Here is a 24,943-nt window from a genome sequence, read left to right on the forward strand (position 1 = left end):
AGACCATCCTGGCCAACAAGGTGAAACCCCGTCTCCACTAAAAATACAAAAATTAGCTGGGCGTGGTGGCACGTGCCTGTAATCCCAACTACTCAGGAGGCTGAGGCAGGAAAATCGCTTGAGCCTGGGAGGCAGAGGTTGCAGTGAGCCGAGATCGCATCACTGAACTTCAGCCTGGAGACAGAGCTAAACTCTGTCTAAAAAAAAAAAAAAAAAGACTTGCTGGCTACTGTAAGTCTGAGAGTTACTGGATTCCCCATTTTGGGTGAACTAGGCACACCCTCCAGCAGCAGTAATAACAACTCAATGAACTCGGTGATTATAAACTCTGGTAGTAACTCCTGCAGTTTATAAGTCTTTGTGCTGTGAGTTCCCACACCTCATCTCAGCGAGCCTCCTTAAGAGGCGGTCTGATCCCCTTGTATAGAGGAGAGGGTGAGTACTGGTGAGTGGCAGAGAGAGCCCAGACCAGAACCCAGGGTGGTGTGGATTTGGGGAGCCGTGCCCAGTGCTTCTACCAAGGTCCATTTTAAGGGTCTGCACTTTGCATGTTACTGCTTTCTCCTTTAGCTGTGTAAACTTGTACTCTAGGGCAAATCTAGCACAAACGATAAGAAAGTTTACTGTGCCAATATATACAGAACATTTATTTTTGAAAAATATTTTAATTTCTAGTAAACAGCCTTAGGGCAGAAGATGATATTTACTCTGAAATAAAATGGGTGTTATAATAAAATTATGAAACATTTAAATTTGAAGGGAGAAAAAGCAGTATTTTGGATGAATTCCTCTGTGAGTGTATTAGATAAATTGCTACAAAAATTATGTAAAAAAATTATCTGTTAGTAATGACCACTTCTTATTAAGCACATACAATGTCCCCAGAACTGTAATAATGCCCCATTAGTAATGAACATTTCTTATTAGGCACATATGTTGTCCCCAGAACTGTAATAATGCCTTTCACACATTTTTGAGTTCCATCCCGTGAACATCCCTAAACCAAGTGTTGTTATCCCCATTTTACAGATGAGGAAACTGATGTCCAGAGACATTTAAAGAGGTTGTCTAGGATGTTCAGCTATGGAGGGGCAAGGGCTTCATACCAAAGTGGGTACAAGGATGGCTTGGCCCACCCCACCTTATCACAGTGTTGTTTCAGCTGTTAAAGAGATATGTATGAAGCACCGAATGTATTTTTAAATGCTTTATATTAAAGTAATATGGCTCAGGCACCCACACTAATTATATTTTACTTCTGAAAATCTACTCTTTTGACCATTCACTGTTTAGTATTAATACCAGCTTCCTCCAGAGGGTGAAGGACGAAAAAAAGCCTTGATTTTTTGTTAAATCAAACAACCATGCTACTTGTTAACAGCTTACATGCACAAAAAAGAAGGTAAAATGTTTATAAACTGCGTTCTGTTCATTTTAAATTTTCCTTCTTTAAGCTGCTGACTGTGGATCTATCAAAGTTGGCTGAACTTTGAAGAAAATAATGAAAGATTTGAAAAAGAACAGTAACATAAGACTGTGGTTTCATTCTATCTTACTGCACAGAGCATATGAAGAGCAGAGATCACCTAATTTTACTGCTAGTTTTAGTAAAGCCCTCAGCTATGCACATAGTAGGCATTATTTCAAATGTTCCCGGAGTTGAACTAAAATGTTAAGCATTCAGTAGAATATCTAGCACACCCTTTCATATTGTAAAGGCCCAATGAAAATGTCAGATAAAATCTTGGGAAGTGAAGTTAGGAATGTGTATATATTTGAAACGATACTCCAAGTACCTCCTTTTGATTGGAGTAATCTCCAATATAAGGCAAATACACGGAGACTGCTTATTCACCACCTGAGAAACACATTAGCACTGAATTCTGCTTAGAGCACAAATAAGGGGCAAAAGGAAATGAATACAAGGTAGAATTTTACAGCAGAACCAGTAAGTTCACTTAAAAAAATAGTGAATATTGTTGATCTCATTTGTCAAAAAACACCTAGAATTATTTTCCATCTCTTGAAGAGTTCTTTGTATAGCAGTTGTTAGAACAACTAGTTCTTTGCCTTAGGTATATTCTGAAAAGAACAGTTTATTTTTCGCTTCTGTGGATTCAGACTGAACTGTGGGATAAATAATCTTCAAAATAAGACACGTAAGACGATAGACACCTATTTCTTGCAGCACATATTTTCATCTTTCCAGCACTTAACATGTCTTACATAAAATCATTTTCAAGCCTAGAATGTTAAAGGTAAGGCTTCATCACAATTTGCACTTGAAATATATTTTTGGGTTCAAGTGACAGGAAGCTCAGCAATGACTAATAAGTTCATCCACCTTGCCCAGGCCCAGTTCAGCTCTGCCATTAAGCTCCTTGAAAGGAAAGCAGCAGACTTGGGCTCCACTGGGCAGAGCCAGGTTGGGTCCAGCTGTGCCTGAAGGTAGACACTGCCTTAGGAGGGAGAGGAGAGACTGGTGTCAGGGGGATGTGGGTCTGCGACCACAGGCTCTGTCCCCTCTATCCAGCCTCCCCTGACCAAGATGCCCTCCTCCTTCCCAGGCTCTCTGATGCCTGCCTCCACATTCTGCGCTCTCTCCTGGAATCTCCTCCCCTCCTTGAGTCTTCCAAGCTGAAAAAAGAGTTAACAAAACTACAGGGAAGTCTTTTCTGACCTCTCCCTCTGAGTCCCATCCTTCCTCCTGGGCTCTTGACTTACAGTCCTCATTCCCGAATGGTGAGTGGTGGTAATGACCCTCCTTCCCCAAGGATGGGACACCTGAGGGCAGCTGCCTGGCTCCTGCCTGCCCAGCACAGCAGATACTGGCGGACAGCAGAGTTTGGAATCTCTTGTAGAGATTCTCGTGTGACATGTGTTTAGTTCAGGATGTGCCTTTGCCCCAAGATAAAAGAATACAAATCTAAAAACCTCACCTAATGTATTATGAAAGTGGCTTTGTTCACTTACCAGCCTCCCCACTCGCGCCTGCTATCAAAAAGAAAAAAAACAAAATCGAGCTCACTTAACAGGCTCTCTAAGGATTATAATAATCTAAAACCAACATTAAAAGTAATCTGATCAATACTTTAAAAAATTACAAACATTGCTGGGAGGGCAAAATACATCTTTCATTAGACATGAAAACTTTGCCTTCAATATACATTAAAATAAAATGTACTTTTTTTTACATGATTCCATCATGCTTTTATGTTAAATGATACCACTTGCTTCTATCTTGATTAACATTTAAGCTTCTCACTCCTGTTTACTAAAGAAAAATAACTCCCCAAAGTGAAAACGGGAGTTGGCTTTTAGAAACAGTTATTTTATTCTCAGTCTCTAGCTTTCTTGTTGTTGAGTGAGAAATGAAGTTTTCTCCCATGTTTTAACAAGAAAGAGCATAATTTTGCTTGCAGTAAAAGGTAGTTGCTGATATTTGGTGCCTCATGATCTCTTAAGCTTTTGATTTTGGGCACAGGCACCTTCAATTTAAGAAGAGGAACACAGCAGCAACCATTTGTTGGCCGCCTGTCACCAGCCAGACCTCATGCCAGGCAGGGTGGATGTCTCCTATTTACCTGCCCTGCCCAGCACCTGTCATTCTCCCACTTGACAGATGGAGAAGCAGAGACGGGGAGGGTCTCAATGACTTGCCTGCAGTCAGTGAGCTGAAGGAGCTGCTGTCCACCTCGGGACCATCTGTATTCTAAGCCTGTGCCCTAAGACTGCTCTGGATGGTCATGGAAACATCTGTGGCCACAAGAACTGAAGAGGGGCCAGACCTGAACATCAGCCAGGAAGGAAAAAAAGAAAAAATACTGGCCAGCGCCCCCCTCACCACCCCCAGCCTGTACGATGCCAAGCCCCAGGCTGCTTTCACAGCAAAACTCCTTCCTGCTACGGTGGAAGAGTGTGTACCTACTACAGGGAGAAGCCGCGGTTAGGAGTACTTGTTGTGCCGGAGGATGTATCAGTGAGGGGGAGTGAGAGGCAGGAAGATGATGTGAAAACTTTTTGAGGAGAGGCATTCATAAAATATAAAAAATAGGCCCAATGAATCCAATATGAGGCAGTGTCAATAAAAGCTCTTTGTTTGGTGAGATTCTCCAAGCGGCTCTCAAAATGTGGCGACACCCTCCTTCGTGGAAAATAAGTATTCTAATATCTTTCTAAGGAAATTAGAATATATTCTGGGAAATAGAAAACCAACAGTCTAGTCATGACCTGATTAGATAAAAATCAGCTTATCCTGGTGAAGCCTGAGCCCATCTCTGGGGACAGATCCTTCAACCATGCAGACCCATGCAATGCAACTTTCCCCTAAGCTCTGCCCTCAAGGGAATCACTTCAAAGGGAACCTGTTTAATCAAGTTTATACAGGCAGAAGAACTAGAAGGCAGGACACCCCCACTAGAGTATTTGTTCATTCAGCAAGTGTTTACTGAGCATCTACAAATGTGCCAGGCAGTGAACAAAATAAACACTATGTGGAGCTCACATATATGGCAATCAATCAATCAATCGATGGATCAATATAGTGTGTAGTATGACAAGCATGGGTGCTGAAAAGAAAAGCAGAGCAAGGATTTACTAAGGTGGAAATTACTGTTGACTTACATAAGAAGGGTTTTGGTAAAGTGATTGGCAGGGTTTCAGGAGAGATGGGAAGAATAAAACAGGAGACGGTGATATAGGTGGCTTGTTTCATGAGTTTGGAGAGGAGGTAATAGTTAGAGGTTGGTAAGCAGAACCAAGAGAGGATATTTATTTTTCAATGGTAAAAATAGTAGCATGGGCTGGGAGCAGTGGCTCATGCCTGGAATCCCAGCTAATGGGGTTGCAGGGGAGGTGAGGCAGGAGGAATGCTTGAGACCAGGGGTTCGAGGCTGCAGTAAGCTATGATTTTGCCACTACACTCCACCTGGGCAACAGAGAAAAAAAAAGGCAGCATGTTGGGAACGACACAACAGAAAGAAAAGTGCATTGATACAGGAAAGACTTTACACTAATGCTGAGAACAGGGGGATTAAAATGTGACCAAAAACTTTAACCCAGAGAATAATGACTTATAGGTGTCAGGCAGTTGTATGGGATTTTTCTTAACTGGTCGGTGGCGTTGGAGGAGAAGGCCTTTTTAATCTTAAGGGCTCTAAAGGAGTGGCAGTGAAGAGAGCTTCTGTGGGATGGGGCCTGTGCCTATATGGATTGCTGTTGGAGGCTGAGGGTGGGCACAAGGCAGAGAGCATGAAAAGGAAGACAGTGATACTGTTGTGGGAATATTCTTAGATGCTGATGTGTAAACAACGGCCTCATGGTCATGGAGGCAAAACCTAATAGGGACAGGTTGCTGCAACTCTCCATTTGCTAGACATCTGGCAGAAGCAAATCATCTGATGAGTGATAATTTCATCATCTGTAAGACAGAGGAAGAAAGTACTGCTTCTGTGAACTTAAAGTTTATCAACAGGGAATCAGAGATCCTAGGAGAAAACAGCTAAGAATTCATAGAGTAATGTAATAGCTAAGGAAGGGATTCAATCATTCAATTTATACTCATGCTGGGCACTGTTACTAGCACTGGAGGTATTGACATGAATGGAAGAGACACAATTCCCTGTTTTTATGGCATGCTCAGGCATTCACATACATTCCACAGAACAGATTGCACAATTCAGGGTAGAGATGGAGGAGATTTTATAGTTGGATTCTAAGGGAAAATGTAAACTGTGCCTATAAGGAGGAAAGGCTGGTGTGGCTGCAGGTTCTAGGTCCTAGGGTCAGAACATGTGAGTCCCCTCCCCCATTTACCACTGCATGACCTTGAAGAATCGTCTCTCTAACTTTAGGTTCCTTAGCTATGCCATGGGGCTGATACCAGGACTCATGATAGTAGAGGTGGCAATATATGTTAGCTACTGTTCTTTTTAATGAACTGGAGAAAACATTATCAGATGAACATCATAGACTATAAAGGCAATTTGCAGATTAACAGAAGGAAGAATTTTTGAACAATTCAAACTGTCCAAAACTAGAATTCATTGGTTTTTAAAGAAGTGCTAGCTTTTTATCCTAGGAATGCTTCATGCAGAGGTAGACTTAACATCTGTTCAAGAAATTTTAGAGGGGATTCCTATAATGGGTGGAAGGAGGAGGCAGGTGAATGTCAAGTTCCTTTCTAATAGGTTCTATGTTTCTTTGAAACTTCTACTTTCAAAGCAAGAAGAAAGGAACATGAAGACAGAACATGAAGGCAGAATTTTAAAGATAAACTGTATTAAGAATTTAAGCATTAAAAAAATCATTGCAATATATTAAGAAAGTGACAAGAATGTTTTTGATAAGTAGATTAAGTCTAAGAAAAAAAAAGACAGTAAAGAAGAGGGAGGTTTAAGCAGACTGGATGAAAAAAGTAAGAGCGGAAGAAAGAAGGAGCAGGATGCGGGGCATCTCATCAGCCGTGGACACTGGAGACCCTGCATGGGTGTGGCTCTGCCTTGGTAAGCTGTCAGCCTTTTGTTCCTCCCTGTTCTAGTAGCTGCAATCTGTGCCAGGGTTGATCCCTCACATCCTTTATGGTCCTGAGCCTCGAGCCTCACATACTTCTCATACAGCATGTATGAGAGGGTACAGAATGTGTACAGCGCCTCCAGCAGCGCCTTCCTTTCCTCCAGGCCAAGGGAACCACTGGACAGGAGCCATTTATTGGGCTAAAATACTATCAACAGGGGCCCCGAAGCGGGTGGCTGACTGGAGAACAGAGGCAGCTTCTAATGTTATCGAGAGGTGGATGTTTCTGCAATAAACTGTGCTAAAAGGTCATGTTATATTTGCATGTAATGTGTCAGCTTATTTCTGAGATTATGATAGTCTTTGGAAGACATTTAGCCAGCAATTACAGTTTAGTAATCACCTTGTTAATTCTCCAGTTGGGACATAGTACCCCTGAGGCCACTGGCTCAGAGCTGAGATGATATCAGAGACCACTGGGTGTAATGCTTGCCTCTCCAGACCAACTCTGACTCAGGTGGTTTCCCTTCCATTAGCCTAGAGGGGATAGAACTCTTTTGTGACATTCTTCTTTCTTATTGACTATTAGAGGGAAGATGTTGAATGTTTCTCTTTTGTTTAATAGCTCTAAAGATAGACGGAGTTTTTTAAACCCTCATCTATTTTACTTACTAAGGCATTCTGGATCACTCCCAGTGTTGTTTCTACAACTCAGGAGGTAAAGCTTTCCTGTGTTTACAAGGATACTTGAAAAGACATTTCAATAAATGCAGCCAATACGTCTATGAAGAGCCAATGATTCCTTTTAGCAGGCTAAAACTGACCACAAAAGAAAAGTTATCCTAGGGAGATGATGGAAAAAAAAATATAAAACTTATTGTTTGTCTCAGAAAATATTTCTAGTCTTTGGACAAAGAACTACTCAAAATGCAATTTCTCATTTTTCAATGCCAGCTTTTTCAAACATTATGATCAACAGCAAAATGTGACCTACTTCCTCTGATACCTCAGAAAAGTGATGTGTCATCCCCAAATCCATTTCCCCCACTTGCAGGGCAAAAGACAAATACTTATACAGCCATCCTTCTCTGACAGATGAGAAGGGCTCTTTTAATCAACATTCTCAAAACACAGTTAATGTTTTTTTTCCTGAAAAGTATCTATCAAATGTTTCCCTATGGCTGGACAATTTAAATAATCCTTGGGTTCAGCTCTCTAACTGAAACTGAAATCCTATAGTAGACTGGGGAAACTCAAAACAGGGCCTCACAAGGTGCTGGTGAGGGAAGTGATGTAAGGATTACAGTGATTATTCGAAAAGTAGAATTCTCTGAGAGCACTTGATGTGAGAATCCTGATGAAACCAAAGAAGGCCCAAAGACCCCTAGGAGGCCATGGAACACTGAACGCAGAGCAGACGCAGGACTCATGTTGGTCTAGTCTGAATCCTGCTTCCCTGTCTTTTAGCTCTGTGACTCTGGACAAGAGAATTCCATTTGTGTGATTCCCTTTCCCCATATGTTAAATGGGATAATAACAGCACCTTCCTCACAGGGTGATAGCGAAGGTGATATGGCGTGAAGGCTGGAAGACACTGAGCACAGGGCCTGTCTGTCATACAGAAGGTGTGAACTATATTTTTATAGTAAAACGGTTATTTTTAATTGGACATACTGACAGTACTTGTGTATTGTGAGAAAAATCACTTCCCTGGTCAATCCATCCAAACACATGCAAATTCTAGATGTTCCTGTAAAAATGAAATGGATTAAAAGAGAATCTCCAAAACCCCTTATGGAATTTGAGAAGCACTGCGCTAAACCTGTTTACTTTGAGGAAATCTGACATCTTCACTAGGTTGAGCCTTCCTGTCCATAAATAGGGATCTGCCTCTCCATTTATTTAGACTTTTGATTTTTTTCATCAGTGTTTTGTAGGTTTCAGCATATAAGTTCTAGATGTGTTTTATTAGATTTATTTTTAAGTATTACATTTTTTTTGAGCCAATGTAAATGGTATAGTATTTTTAACATGAGTTTCCACATACTCATCACTATTGAGAAATACAATTGACTTTTGTCTGTTGATCTTATATTCTGCGAACTTGCTGAACTCACCTTTTGGTTCTAGGGCTTTTTATTTACATTTTTTTGTAGATTGTTTGAGATTTTCTATGTAGACAATCATATAAGACAAGATAGACAATAAAGAAGAAGCAGGTGTAAGAAAAGTGGGCCAGATGAAAATGAGGGAGAAGGAAGAATGAATATCAAGCAAAACCTCCCATCAGTTATTTGCGAGCTTATGCAAGATTATGCTAAAACTTATATGGAAAGGCAAAGGAGTATAATAGCTAAAACAGTTCTGAGATAAAAGAATAAAGAATGAGGAATCAGTGTACTCAATTTCAAGACATTATCTAGCTACAGTAATCAAGATTGTGGTATGATGGAAGGACAGACACACAGATCAGTGGAGCACAACATATAACCCAGAAAGAGCCCCACACAAGTTAAGCCAACTGATTTTTGACAAAGGTGCAAAAGCAATTCAAAGAAAAAGGACTAGACTTTTCAACAAATGGTGCTGGAGCAACTGGATATCCACAGGCAAAAATATAAACGTTGACCTCATACCTTTTATCTCATACCTTATACAAAAATTAACTCAAAAATCATAGAGTCAACTGTAAAATAAAAAAATGTTATTATTAGGAAACAACAAAGAAGAAAATCTTTAGGATCTGTGGCTTGATGAAGGGTTCTTTGATATGACATCAAAAGAGTGATCCATGAAAGAAAACTGATAAATTTGACTGATTAGAATTACAAAAACTTTTTATCTGTGAAGGGCTCTGTTAAAAGGATGAAAAGATAGGCAACAGACTGGGGAAAATATCTGCATGATATACATCTGGCAAAGGGCTCATATCTAGAACACACAAAGAGTTCTCAGAACTCAGCTTTAAAAAAACCAAACAATCCAATTGGAAAATGGGCAAAAGACATTTCAACAAAGGGCATATAAAAAGGGCAAATAGACATATGAAAAGATGTCAACATTATAAGACATTAAAATCTATCACTATTCATGAATGAGCTATCACTACACACTTGTTAGAACAAGTAAGATTAAAAAAAAAGAGAGAGAGAGAGAGACACCACCCAATAAATACTGGCAAGAATGCAGAGAAACTCTATCACTATATGCCTTGATAGCAGGAATGTAATAGTGTAGAGACACCCTGGTAAATAGCTGGGCAGTTTCTTAAAAAACTAAACATACACTTACCAAAGAACCCAGCAAGTGCACTCCTAGGCATTTATTCGAGAAATGAAAACTATATCCACACAAAAACTATACACAGTTGTTCAGAGAAGCTTTACTTGTAATAGCTCCAAACTAGAAGCAATCAAAATGTCTCTGAATGAGCAAATGGTTAACTAAACTATGGTATATCCATACAATGGCTGATACTCAGCAATGAAAAGGAACGAACTATTGAGGCATGCAATGATTGGGATGTATCTGAAGAACAGCTGCATGAAAAAAAGCCAATGTCACACAGTCACATACTGTATGTATATAACATTCTCAAAATTAGAGAGATGGAGAACAGATTTAGTGGTTTTCAGGAGATAAGGATGAGGAGTCATGAGGGTGCTTGTAAAGCACAGGATCTCTGTGGTACAGAATAGGATCTTGATTGTGGTGGTGGTTACACAAATCTATGCAAGTGATAAAATGAACTATACATACAAGCTCAACTTCCTGGTTTGATACTGTACTATAATTATATAAGACATAGCCATGGGAGGGTACTGGGTGACACGTGAAACTTCTACCATCTTTGCAACTTCTTGTGAATCTGTAATTTCAAAGTAAAAAGTTTAAAGAAAACAGCTGGGGGAAGAGAGAGAGATCCATAATCTGCTTCCCAAATAAAGGAACAATCATGATTTTAAAAAATAACAAGAGGTTAAAATTACAATGCAAGTTGACATGTTTCTCAGGTCATAAGACATTTTATATGGAGAAATAGGCTCTCACATTTGTCATATTTTAATATTGAGAAAATAACCTAGGGTCAAACTTTGGCCTAAAAATCAGAAAAATGAGACTATCTCCTAAATTGTTCCAAAATTTTAAAATGAAGTCTCTTTTTGAACAAAAAGTCTTTTTCCATTATTATGGTTCAGAATATGCCATGGATTAAAATGTTTTTTTAAATAGTACTGAAGGCAGTAAAGCACAATCATATGAAACGATTCATGTCTATGAGGATACTAAATTGACGCTGCATTGAGAAGATGAGATAAGAAACAAAAGAAATTTAACACATTAATAGTGTTCTTTGAAAGAGTTTCTCAATAACTTTCTTTTTTTTTCTTTCTCTGTCACTCAGGCTGGAGTGCACTGGCGGGACCATGGCTCACTGCAGCCTCAACTTCCCAGGATCAAGTGATCCATCCACCTTAGCCCCTTGAGTAGCTGGGGCTACAGGCATGTGCCACCACGCCCAGCTAATTTTTATATTTTTTGTGGAGAAGGGTCTTGCCATGTTGCTCAGGCTGGTCTCGAACTCCTGGGCTCAAGCTGATCCACCCACCCTGGCTTCCTAAAGTGCTGGGATTACAGGCATAAGCCACTGCACCTGGCCTCAATAATATTTCCATGTACAAATTACAATAATCTAAGCAGAACAATTCTAGATTTCAATGATTTCTTACTGTAAACTGAAGTGCTTTAAAAGTTATATTTTGATAAGAGATTTTTAAAAAATCAGCACCAAAGAACAAGGATTTGGGGCAGAGTTGATGTTTCGGTCTACCAAACGTAAAAAGAATCATTTTTCTTTAAAAATTCCTCATTATCATGTAATCTATTTAGAAGAACTAGAGTCAGAGATACCATATTTGACATTTCCTAAGTCTCCTTCATGAATTCTACATTTTAAGTGACCATTTTAATAGAGATGAGTGTAGAGTGATGGGAAAAGTTTTGAAAACAACATACGCTTCCAAGTTTAAGTTCCACCTAAATATGCAAGTCAGTTCTAGTATCAGTTATGCAAACAGGGTGGCTTTCTCATTCTTTAGCATCTCCCCAAAATGCATCAGGCATATTTAGGATGCGCCTTCCTACCTTCCACCTCTCTTCACATACATCACTAGAGTATGGGTTATGACAGCATTTCTGAGATTTAAGGACTATAAACAAGGATAATGAAAAGCTCAAGTGAAAAAGGTTGCCTGTGCAGTGTAACGTGAAATCCCAACCTCTATTTGTAACTAGGCTGTTCCATCTGTTTGGCTTTGAGATGGAAGCATTTCTGGTAGACAGTGCAACCCAAGAATTGATCCACTAGAACTCCTCTTAGCAATGGTCTGCTGTGCTTTGTTATCAGAGAAGCTGAGGGTTTCACAGTTTCATTGTCATTAGGGACATGAAGAGCTCCCTCTAGTACAAATCATCTTACTGTGGGCTGACTGAGTAACCCAACGAATCCAGTACTGAATGTTCTGCCAGTATATGTGGCCTCTAGTCAGTAAAATAGAGCCCAATCCTAATTCAACCTATTGAACAGTAAGATGTTAATGGGAACCTAGCCTTCCACTTTGTCTCCTTCACTAGGTTGACACTTTTATCAAATAATCAGAAACAGAAACAAATAAAAGGGAAACAGGGCAAAGTAGTCTAGCAGAGATATAAAAGATATAAAATTAACAAGACCTTTGTCCTACATGGATATCTTATCCTCTGCATTTGTAAAGAATCCGAAAAACACATATTCTATATAAATAGAACAAAATCAAATCCCTGTCACAAACACTCTTAATTAACCCAGAAGTCTGCTTTTATTCTGTCTTCCAAAGGAAGTGTGTGCAGCGGGAAAGTGTACCTCAGAATCTAAATCACGACAGCTACGAAAACAAGTCTGGCATAGCTGACAGATTTTTTTCTCGATGAGTATTTATAAAGGAGAAGCCATGCTTAATCAAGTAATTTATAATTACTATCTGTATAAAATCTTTACCGTATCATGTTCATGTACTACAGAATTTAGCATTTTCTGCATAATGGGTTCTAAAGATTATAGATAGCATCATACACACAATATTAGATAAATAGTCTGACTGCTATCATTTAAATAATGTGTAATTATACAAAATCAGTGATTAAAAAGTAACCTTAAGGTTACTTTTGGTTCAAAATGGTAGCAAGATTTATTTAGTTTATATCTTTTTATTCCCAAATCCCTGTTAAAATGAAAATAATAAACACAGCAGAAAGAATAAGAGAGACACAAAGTGTACAGATGAATTGGAACTAATCTCACAGGATGGTGGCAATCATTTGAAGTGTCTGGGGAAGATCCCAGGGAGAAGTGAGTGCATTTGTCTGGCACCACCCCCCAAAGAGCAGGAACTGAGAGAGTGTGGGCTCAGAAACAAAGTTGAAAAGACAGAGCCTGTGAAGCACCAAATAGAGCAGTAGTGGGCTCCTGAAACCCCACCCTAATAAGGCAGTGAGGCAAGCCCCCACACCACTTGCCACCTCTGCCAGCACCTAGGGGGTCCTTGGCAGGCGGGAGCAGTTTGACAGCAGGAGGTCTAGGGTAAAGGGAGCCTTCAAAGGGTGGGACCTTTAGCTCCCCGCTCCGCTGAGCTCTCATAAGGCAAGGAAGAGAACACAGGATGCTTTCCAGAAAGGAATTATTTTTCCCTCTGAAGAAACTGATCAGCCCTAGGAAGGTATGATCTGGGGGAGATGCCTGCTGAAGTTAGGGGTTCTAATTTGGAGAAAGTCAGCTCTGCATGTGATTTCATACAGCACACTCCATCATCAGCAACTCCCACCTCCACGCTGAGATTCCGCTCTGAGTTTTAGGAACTCCCTTTTAAATGGTAATGGGCAGCCAAACCTCTAATATGAAAGGCAGAGACTACTCAGAAAATCAAACAGAACAAAAGCGACCTGAAGGAAAACAAGATATGCAAAGGACATTTGCAGAGAACTTCAAAAGGCCTAGGAAATGAAATAGAGAAAAAAGTGAAGTTAGTGCAGCCCTAAAATAAAAAGCAAACGCACTTAAAAAACCCAACAACAGAAAAAGGCAAAAATAAACTTTGGAAATTAAATATATAATTAAAATTTAAAGATTCAATAGGTAGGCTAGAAGAAATATCAAAGAAGTGTCCTAGAAAGTAAAATGACAGAAGTTAGAAAACAGGAAAGAAAAGATAATAAAAATTAAGAGGATCCATCCCAGCAGATGCAGTAAGCAAGTAATAACAATTATAAGCAAGGGTAATAGAAGATGTTGAAGGGGAGAAATTGTTTAATAAATAATATTAAAAGTTAATCAGATGAAGGGATACAAGTACTTCTAAGGCTGGAATATCTAGAGAATAAAGAAACAAAAAATCCACAGTAAGGCAAGTTTCTGTAAAATTCCAGAGCACCAGAGACAAAGAGAGGATCTTAAAAGCTTCTAGAGAAAAATCTGGGCACATTCAGGAATCAAAATGGTGCTGTACTTAAAAAGAGCATTTAATGTCTTCAAAATTGAGGGAAATTATTTTTAAGAGATAATAATCATTAACCTACAGTTTTATGCTCAGAGAATCCTTCTTCAAGCAGAAGGATAGAATAAAGATACTTGTAGATATGCAGAGATTAAAAATATACTTTCCAGGCCCCTTTATTTAGGAGGCTTACAGAGGGTGTGCTTCAGTAAGGTGAGAGAATAAACCTACAAAGAAAGAGATATGAGATCCAAGAAAAGAGGGGATTCCATCCAGAAGGGCAGCCAAAGGCGGTTCCCACATTCTGTTGATGAGAAGTCACAGCACAACAGCTGTTGGAACAGCTTAGAGGGCAACTGGCCCTGAAATGACCCTGGAATAGAGATACAGGAAAGAGGTCTGTATGAGCACACATGAAATATTATTCAAAGGCATATGGCAGGAATGCTGGAACATTTGGGAAAATAATCTAACTCCAGGTATATTAGAAAATACGGCGAAAGACAAAAAGGAGGTCATTAACTCTATAAAAAGAAGACTTTGTCTATAAGCAAAGAGGCATGGTTAAAGGACACTATGCAGAATGCGTAGCTATATTACGTCGTCATAATAAAATTAACTTAAAAAGTAAACTAATTATGAAGACTCCCAACCTTATATAATTTCTGCTATCTGGCATAGTCCCTGGGCAATTCAAGGGGAAAGACAAACAAAAAATGAGTTTAAAACATTCCTACAGGTTTTCCGTACAGTACAGAGTAAATTTCATAGATTCAAAACTTACTAAATGAAGCATTCTCACATGGATGCTTGGAATCTGGGAAGCTAAGATTGACTGAAACCCAAATACTTTTCTTTACTTTGATGAGCTCTACTAGACTTCTGAGACCCACAGGAGAATACATCAAAAGCATTATTATGTTGTTCTATCAGTGAGACCATTGAAGCTGCATCCACAGTGGTGCGTGTGGACAACAGAGATCAATGGGCCTCTGGCTTCCCTGTTTGCATGGCACCTCCCCAGACCTAGCAGCCACACAGCATCTGGAGGCTCATCGCGCCTCATCCTATTACAGTGCTGATTTTTCTGCATGAACTTGCCACTGACTAAAATCTACATTTATTGTCTGTCTCCTGCACTGAAACTAAGCAAGCTCCAGAGGACATCACTGCATCTGTTATTCACCCTTACATCCCTTTATATTCAAATATTTAAATGACTGAAAGAACAAAGGGTGTAACTGAAGGGGAGTGGCATGTTTCTCCCACGTTTCTTATGGGGACACTCCACCTTGCTTGGATGTTGGCTCTGGGAGGGAATGGGCCTCAGGGGATTCTGATGCCAGCCCCAACCCTGCCAGGCTTTTCAATAACTATCACCTATTCTCCCAGTCTTCCATCTAGCCTAGTTACATCCATTCTTGTTTCTCCACCTTGGGAATTTCATGGATCCCAGAGGTATGTACTTTAAATGAGGGAATCTTTAGAACACAACTCTTGGGTAATAAATCAAAACCTCAACAATATGGGCTGACAGTCCCACCCTCGGAGCTCTTATTCTTATCTGCAGTGGAAGGGTAGCCACTTCTGGGATGGGATCCAGCAATCCATAAGCTCGTGTTCCAACACAAAAATAAATTACACAGAAAGATGTTCACCTGTTGAATACCAGAGGTACTTCCTGAAATGCCCTGCCTGGAATTTCTCCAGGTAGATAATGGCTGTTGGTGGAGTTATTCTCTTATTCCTACGTTCTCCATTACTCCTCAGTATGCCAGTCTACAGGATAATTCAGATGAGAGGGGCTGGATCAGGAAGACGAAAAAGTGGATAATTCAGTGGATAATTCAGATGAGAGGGGCTAGATCAGGAAGATGAAAAAGTGGATAGTTCAGTGGATAATTCAGATGAGAGGGGCTAGATCAGGAAGATGAAAAACCCTCTTTCTACATAAAGAGGGATTCCTAAAGCAATCTCATTAAGAAAACTGTACGCTGTGGACCAGGTATTTGAAATAATAAAAAAAATTTATGTGCAAACATAGTTTGCCTATCTTCTTTAAATATGCTCCAGCCATGTGGTTCATATTTCCTCACTCTAGGTAGAAACCATGTGCCCTTGAGGAAGGTGTCCTCAGAGTCACTAAGTCCAGGACACGATTCTGGGATGTACAAATGTTGACTGAAAGTATGAATTTGGAAGTCGGACCAACCTTGGCTTGGCCCTGGGCTCTGTGGCTTACTGGCTACATTTCCTAGAAGCAGGTTATTTACCCAAACCTGAGTCTTGGTTTTCTCAATAGTAAAAGAGCAATGATAATAACCAACCTTACCAGATTGTTGAGGATGTAGAATGAGATAACCTGCAGAGAGCACTTAGCGGCATGCCGGGTGCAGTCAGTACCAAAGAACTGCAACAAGCAGAGTGGTCATATACTCTCTTTCCACAGGCCAGCCTGGGAAGCAGTACAACCCTGAAGAATCTCTGCAGACAGGTCAGTGGGAAGAACTAAAGCTATCAGAGGGGTCTGGATATATCCTACAGTGATTGCAACAAGACTATAAGTACCCTTGCCAGTTAGAACCAAGTTATTTGGAATATTAGATCTTCAGTCACAATGATAAATTTACGCACCACTATTTCTCCCTAGTATGGTCTGAATGTGTCCCCCACAAAATTCACATGTTGAGACCTAACCCCCAGTGCAACAGTATTAAAAAGTGTAGACTTTAGGTGGTGATTAGGTCATGAGGGCATCAGTCTCATGAATAGGATTAGTGCCCTTTTATAAAAGAGGCTTACGGGGTGTGCCTGTCCCTTCCCCCATGCGAGGACACAGCAAGAAGTCACCATCTGTGGGGACGGAGCCCTCACCAGACACCAGATCTGCTGGTGCCTTGAACTTGGACATTCCAGCCTTCAGAACTGAGCAAATAAACTTCTGTTGTTTACAAATTACCCAGTCCAAGGTATTTTGCTATAGCGGCTCAAACTAAGTTACCCTCTAAACTCAAATTAAGAGAAAATAAGTTATGAGGGGAGAAAAGGGAGGGCAAGCACACGAACTTTCTTCAGGAATGCTGCCTGCTTTGGGTTGGCTCCATTCTGGATTTCAGTCCAGCCACCTCCAGTAAGGGGCAAGTGAACAGGTACTTTTCAGAGTATTTGTTTTTTGGTTTCTAAAGGATGCCATTATCTCATTTCTTCAGAAAATCATGAATAATTTTAGTTCTGAATGTTTGAAGTAATATAAGAATAATGTCTGTAGGCAATGTTAAAACAAGAATCTAAAAATGAGAATGTAAGGCCAGCAGCACGAATATGGTTGAGTGGCTTTTTAAACTTATCATTATGAGGACTGCTACCTGTTTCAGGGAAACAGTGTTCCCCAGGCTGCACCAAAATAACATCTGAAGTTATATCACTAAGAATGAGGTACTTTTCAAACTGTGCTTTTATGGTTTCAAAAGGGGATTTTTGGAGTTTTTAATCCATAAGTGGCCTGGAAGATGCTCACAACTGATGCTGCTACAAGGTGGCTGCTGCTTTGTAACTAAAAGCGTGAAGACACTGAAGGTAAACAGTCTCCTTAGTGCAGACACTTTGGAAGCAGCAGCAGCTCAGCCCCAGGTATCACGCCCCACCCTGCCTTAGAAGCAAGCATCTGCAATTAAGCCTTCTACTTAAGCTAGTCTGAAGAAACTTCCCACCGCTAATCTTCCGGTAAGCACCCAGACCCAACCGGAAATTTGGTCTCCCCTACCCCCTTCAAAAAAGATAACCCGTTTTGGGATGGGAAGAGTGAAATCCTAATGTCCTGGAATGCGGCTAGTTTCCATTCTCACGGTTAGTAAATCTGCAGAGCTTTCTGGCTCTTGAGACCTGACTGAGGCTTATTCCCTGGCTGTATCAATCTGCATTGGCATTTCCAGGACAGACCATGCTCATTCATCAAATGTCTGGAAAGTAATGCCACAGAACAAGGTCAGTGGAGAGAGGAGAAATAAGAGAAGAAATATATTGAATTGGGTCCCTTGGGATTATGGAAATAGCATTATCATCAATAAAGAGATTAATGACAATGGGGTAAACATTTTTAAAACTTAAAGCTAAACATAAAGCTAATGACATTTGTGAACACAGGATTTATCTTTTTCACATCCAAAGATGTTACTCTAGAATCTTTCTGATACTTTCTGGAAGCTGATTTGACAGTATTGTATAATTATCTATAAAGATAGATACTTCTTAATTTTCATTTTAAACATGCTGTCCTGTATTTAATGTCGGTTAGTTTTCTGAAAGAGTTTAACAGAGAACTAAGTCTCCACTCTATTAAGTTTAATGCAAATTAAATAAAGAAATTGCAAAAATGCCTTCTGGTTATAGACCATGTTTATTTATATACATATTCATTAGGCACATACTACATAATAATAATGATTATAGAAATAGCACTCAGACCGTGCTTACTATGTGCCAGAACCACTCCAAGGCATTTTGCAAATACGAACATATTAACTCTTAACAATGACTCTATGAGGCAGGGGCTATTACTACCCTTCATTTTACAAATGAAGAAAATGAGGCCCAAAGATGCTAAGGCATTCAATACTTTACCCAAGAAAACCCTCGCTCTACCTTAGCTAGAGAGAGCTGGAGTTGGAATTTGAACAAGGCAGGCTGGCTCCACTATAGATGCTTCTCATGACTACAATGTGGCCAAGGAAGAAATTGAGGTGCTGAGAGGTTAAAGCCTCCCCCAGATTTGCCATCCCCACTTTTGGCAGTAGTTCTGTTGCTCTGTGCTTATGTATCAAAGCTGAGGTTTCTGAAGCTTTTTCTGCAGTTTTCTTCTGGCTCTTTTCTTGAATACTGGTTCATGGGTCATCCCACTGGGATGTAAATTAGAATAAAGTACTCTGTTTTTGTATCTGTGTCCAGCTGCCATCAAGAAAGCACCACATCGAATCACATCAGCTGTTCTCAGGTAGAGCTCAGTTAGCTTCTGCTTTATTAGACTCAGAGAAAAATACCTCACTGAGATCCCCTAATTGGTTTACCTAATAATACTGATGTTTCCCTCACACCGGTTAAGGGATTCTGGACAGATCGGCACAAAAATGCTATAAAATAAACCTGCCACAATACAGGCTCTTTGCTTTCAGCCATCCCGTCAGATCCTGAGATATGCACTCACCTTCTCACTTGCTTTCTTTAGGTCTCGAGGGAGCAGCTAGGCTTATACTCCTGGAGGCAGCCCCCAAATGCTGTGTGCATCACGTTAAGAAGCTTGAAATGGTTTTGAGTTAGCAAACCATTCCTGATGCTCTACAATCTGTTCTCCAGCCTCAAGAATTGAGAATTATAAGCCTTAAATGGAATACATTCTGGACAAAACAAATAAGGTAATTTACTTGTCTTTTTTTTAATCTCTTCCTGGAAACTGAATGTTCATTCATTTATAATCTCTTGGTTTACTATCATGACACATTCAAGTTTCAGTGCCTGGGAGAAATAGGACTCCCAAGAACTTCAAAATAGGCTTATTCCACAGATGTGTTACAGAAGATTTAAAAGTATTACGAAATATATCTGGTCTGAATATTAGGGTTGGCATATTTGTATATGAAATAGGTGGGTTAGCTCCTTCTTTATTCAGGCATTGTTCTATCTGCCAAATAAGAAAAGCCTCATTGAAAAGGGGATATCTGAGCAAAGTTATGAAGAAGGTAAAGGAGTAACCACAGAGATGCTAGGGGAAAGACAAGTGCAGCGGCCTGGAGGACAGGTGTGGCTGGCATGGGAGGTAGGAGATGGAGAGATAATGGACACAACCTGTCAAGGACCATGGCTGTCTTCAAGGAGAATGGGACTCTACTGTGAGGTTTTGCACCCAGGAGAGAGGGCTCAGACTCACGGGTTAGAGGGAGCTTTCTGAATGCTCTGTTGGGAAAAGACTGCAAGAGGGAAGAACAGAAGCAGGAACCAGTTAACAGGCTAATGCAATGATCTGAGGGGTTTGAGCCATGATGGCAGTGGTGAAAGCTGGTTGTTTTCTGAATACATTTTAAAAGTACAGCCAACTGGTTACCAGGCATGCATGCATGCATGCATGCATGCATGTATGTATGTATGTATGTATGTATGTATGTATGTATGTCTTCCATACTAGTATTTAAGCAGTCTTGATCTGTTTTGTGTTCTGCATTCCCAGGGCCTAAAACAGGACCTGGTACACAGAGTTTACAAATATCCTGTTAAACAAGTGAACGAACTGGCCAGGGTTCAAAGTGCTTCCAAGTGGTTGGGCTGGGATTCCAACCTGGGCCTTTCTCTGGCTTCCAAATCCCAGATTATCATCACTATGCTATTCTACCTCTGCTAACACTACTTTTTATCAGGAATAAAGTTTTTTCCTAGCCTAAGTTATACTCAGCATAATACATTTCTCAACACCAGAATAAGGTACACTGTATCACTAGCCATCTGCTGTACAGTACTGATGTCTGGAAGATAAAGGCCAGGGATGGGCAAAAGTCCCAAGGTGCTCTTAGATACTTCAAGACTCTGCTGTAATCCCAGCACTATGGGAGGCCAAGGTGGGCAGATCACCTGATGTCATGAGTTCGAGACCAGCATGGCCAACATGGTGAAACCCCATCTCTACTAAAAATACAAAAATTAGCCAGGCGTGGTGGCATGTGCCTGAAGTCCCAGCTACTCGGGAGGCTGAGGCACAAGAATCGATTGAACCCGGGAGGAGGAGGTTGCAGTGAGCCGAGATTGTGCCACTGTACTCCAGCCTGGGCAACAAAGCGAGACTCTGTCTCCAAAAAATTTAAAAAATAAAAAATAAAAAAAATGACTCAGGCTCTGCTTTTGACTAGTGTGTGTGTGTTTGTATGTATGTCTGTGCACGTGTGTGCTCACGTCCACCTGTGCTGTGTATAGAATTCGTTGCCTGGGGAAGATGGTGTATTAATAGTATTCTTTAGTTAGACAAACTATATGGAAGAGGAATTACTTTTTGTCATTCTAAAGAAAAGGAAAATTGAGCCAGGAAAGTAGTCTTTAAGAAACTGGCCAGGGTGGGGCATGGGGGTGGGTACAAGCCGATGAGCAATGAAATATTTTGGAAAAGATTGTTAGTCAAGATGAGTCACATATTCTGAGGAAAGTTGATTTGCCTAGAATTTACAGTGATCCAACTACTAATTAAGAAAAAAAAAACAAACTTTCCAATAGAGAGGACTGGTGACCCCAAAGCACTCGAGAATTCTAGTGGTCTGATTCCAGTGAAGACCATCTCCCTTGCTGCCTTTCATCAGAGGGCAACACAACACGGGGCTGAGATAACTTGCTGGGTTTAAATATCGTATGTAACTAGCTGAATGTCCTTCAGCAGCTACTCAAATTTTCTTGGTCTCAGTTTCCTCATCTGCAAAAAGAGATAAAATATTATTCATCTCCTAGGATTATTAAGTCAGGATTAAATGAATCTCCACATGGGACCCATTTAGAACAGGGCCTAGTGCTCACATTGATAGCTGATGCTTATTCAACCCTTGTACCTTCAGCTCGTGGTTTGGTCTCTCACCTTGCTGCCAGTGGAGATATCTAAATCCTCCCCAACTTGTTCGGGTAATTAAGAAGGGAACTCGCCTGTCAGTGTTTGAATACAGAAAAAGAAGCCTTGCATAGAATGCTTGGGATTCAAGAGAGGTGAACTTGGAGCAGCAATTTCAAGATCACAAAACTACTGAGGTCAGCATGAGGCTGGCTGAGACGATGACGCCCTGGGTAGGGTGAATACACTTGGGAAAGCCAGTATAGATTTCTGAGTGTTACATGACTACAGCTTTTAAAGAAAATTCTGAGAATTCAGGGAAGTATATTATTTGTTCTTATATCATTACCAGAAAAATAATTATTTAATATAAATCTATTAGACTATCGAGGAATAGCAACTGTGGCTTCTAGTAGTAACCCTCTCAGACCAGACCAGTACAAGCCCTTCCCATGGACAAGAGACAAGTCATGGACAGATCTATCAACACTTCTGATTCTGTTTCACATCATAGCAATAGCTGGAAAAATAGTATCTCCCTGCACAAATATTAACCCTTGAGTGATTGTTCTTTCTCTTAAGAGAGAGGGCATGCTCATTAAAGACCCAGAGGTTAAGCTAGAGCAAACCTATCAAATGTGCAGATGACAATGGCAGGGCAGTCAGTTACTTTAAAACACAGATTACCAAAAGAAAGGGACAAAGGACAGTAAGTAAGCATAAGATTTTTAAGGCCCGATGTAATACCAAGAAGTCACTTATACTCTGCTTTGCCATTTATCTTCTTTCTTTGCTTTATGAAGTTTCAGCTAAGACATGAATCTAAAGCAATTACAGAAATGAAAACCTATGAAGTGCCATTAAAAATCTGTGCCCAGCAAACACTTCTTTATTAATGAATCATTTCCAGTCAGAGATTTATTTCTCTATTGCTGTGGTCTGAATGTGCCCCACAAATTTGTATGTTGAAACCTAATCCTCAATGTGATACTATTAAGAAGAAGAATGTCTTCCCTTTTGTGGCTATCACTGAACTGGTACTGGCCAAAACGAAGCTTAATCCCTTTGTGACTTTTGACTGAAGCAAGAACCACAAAATGGCATTTCAAGGCACCTTTCCACATTCGCAGGAAGATTACGTCTTCCCCTCTTTCCAAACAGCTGACACAGAAGTACGGTATTTGATCCATGCTCGTCTGAAAGGATGATGAAGTTCAGGCTGTGTGAGGACACTATAAATGCCAGCAAACTGGCAAAGCAGTCCAGGTTTACAGGAAGAAATGTGTCATCTACACTGAGCAGGTGCAGTGGGAAAAGGCTAATGGCACAACTGTCCACATGGGCATTCACTCCAGCTGTTACTTCTAGGCTGAAAGTGAACAGAGACCAAAGAAAGATGCTTGGACAGAAAGCCAAATCTCATCAAGCAGGCAAGAGAAAGGGCAAACACAAGGAAGAAACAATTGAAAAGATGCAGACATAAAGTAATCATATGTAGAATTGTCATTATAAACTGGTAAAATGAAAAAAAAAGGCAAGATCTTTGGGAGGTGATTAAATCATGAGGGCAGAGCCCCCCCATGAATGGGAATGGTGCCCTTGTAACGGGCTGAAAAGAGTTCTTCCCTTCCACGACTTCAGGACGCAGTGAAAAGATGTCCATCTGTGAGCCCAGAAGTGGGGCTTCACTAGACACGAAATCTGTTGGCATCTTGGTCTTGGACTTCCCAGCCTCCAGAACTGTGGGAAATAAATGTCTGTAGTTTAAGCTACTCAAGGGTACGGTATTTTGTTACAGCAGCCCTTAAGTCCTTAGTCCTTAAGTCCTTAAGTCCTTAGCCCTTAGTCCTTAAGTGGACTAAGACACTTACTATGCAGAAAACTTTAAAAGATCCCTTAAAAACATAAAACCAGATATATTTCCTTTGGGAATCTTAAGAATATATTGTTTAAAAAAATCGCTCCCAGAGGCTATTAATGAGAACCAGCACTCAACTGGAACAGAACCAGACAGGGCCAAGCTATATTCCAACAAAGTGGGGTGACAAACCCCAGGAGAGCCCAGGGGCGTGGCCCAGTGGACCCTCAGCACCATCTTGCACTGTGGAAAAGTCAAATCATCACCCAGGTGAAGTTCAGCTGCAGGATGAGTAGGGGTTGTTACTAATGTTACAAACATATGCTCAAGGCAAAGACTGCAATGACTCAGACTTCAGAAGTCTTGCTTTATACAAGGGGCTGTACATGATTTTTCAAACAAATGTGAGGTGCAGCATATGTGTAAAAATTATTAGGTAAGCTGCTGATGTGAAGATACTAATTTATTTTTATTTTTATTTTTAAAAAATGGAGTCTTACTCTGTCACCCAGGCTGGAGTGCAGTGGCTCAATCTTGGCTCACTGCAACCTCCGCCTCCTGGGTTCAAGCGATTCTCCTGCCTCAGCTTCCCAAGTAGATGGAACTACAAGTGTGCACCATCATGCCCAGCTAATTTTTGTATTTTTTTTAGTACAGACGGGGTTTCACTATATGTTGGCCAGGCTAGTCTCAAATCCCTACCTCAGGTGATCTGCCCACCTTGGCCTCCCAAAGTGCTGGGACTACAGGCATGAGCCACAATGCCCAGCCAAAAGTACTAATTTTAAACTTTAATATTGTTATAATTGTAAACTGTACTAAAAACAACCCAAAAAACTTTTGTCTTTTTTTTAACCAGTGGCCTTTTGCTTGAAGTGTAACTAACCCAAACTATGAATATACATTGGGTGAATTTACTTCACTTATATCAGTTAAGTAAGGTATAGAAAGTACCTAGCCCAATGCCAGGCACAAACTAGGTGTGAAGTGAATGGGTAAGAGAATACAGCATTAATTCTTCGATTACTTCCTATGGTCAGAGAAGGAGGGGTTTGCACACATGTGGGGGACCTAGAAAATAGCAGCTTATGTCTTTTCACTCACATGTTTATGTAAGGATGGAAACTGTTTAAATCAGCATTTCTGATGGAATCTTTTAAAAGTAGTTTTTTTTCTTTTTTTAAATTAAAAAGTAGTTTATATATTTACATGTCTTCATTTATTGATGATTCATGGCTGCTATCTTAGCTACTATAATACACATAAACACCTTCTGTAGATGTCTAATGTTTTAGATTTCCAGTGTTCCACATGGAACCAGGCTGCTAGCTATTAATGTCTTGCCATCATTCATAAGTCCAGAAGTTCCCCAACCTCTCACAATTATTTGTATTTATAATCTACTTCACAGTTCCTACTTTGAATCTACTGAGTTTAAAAAACAGACAATGAAATTTTAAAAATTCACAGGAA

The 24,943-nt window shown here is 40.2% G+C and overlaps 1 protein-coding gene and 1 pseudogene across 16 annotated transcripts in view; one reads left to right on the forward strand and one right to left on the reverse strand.

Moving 5' to 3' along the window:
• Positions 1 to 24,943, reverse strand: part of FAM110B (family with sequence similarity 110 member B) — a 154,424-nt gene that overhangs the window by 12,553 nt on the left and 116,928 nt on the right. The window lies entirely within an intron of this gene.
• LOC109027930 (large ribosomal subunit protein uL24-like) lies at positions 3,747 to 23,120 on the forward strand (annotated as a pseudogene).

This window comes from Gorilla gorilla, chromosome 7 (assembly GCF_029281585.2).
Source record: "Gorilla gorilla gorilla isolate KB3781 chromosome 7, NHGRI_mGorGor1-v2.1_pri, whole genome shotgun sequence".
NCBI classification, from domain to species: domain Eukaryota; kingdom Metazoa; phylum Chordata; class Mammalia; order Primates; family Hominidae; genus Gorilla; species Gorilla gorilla.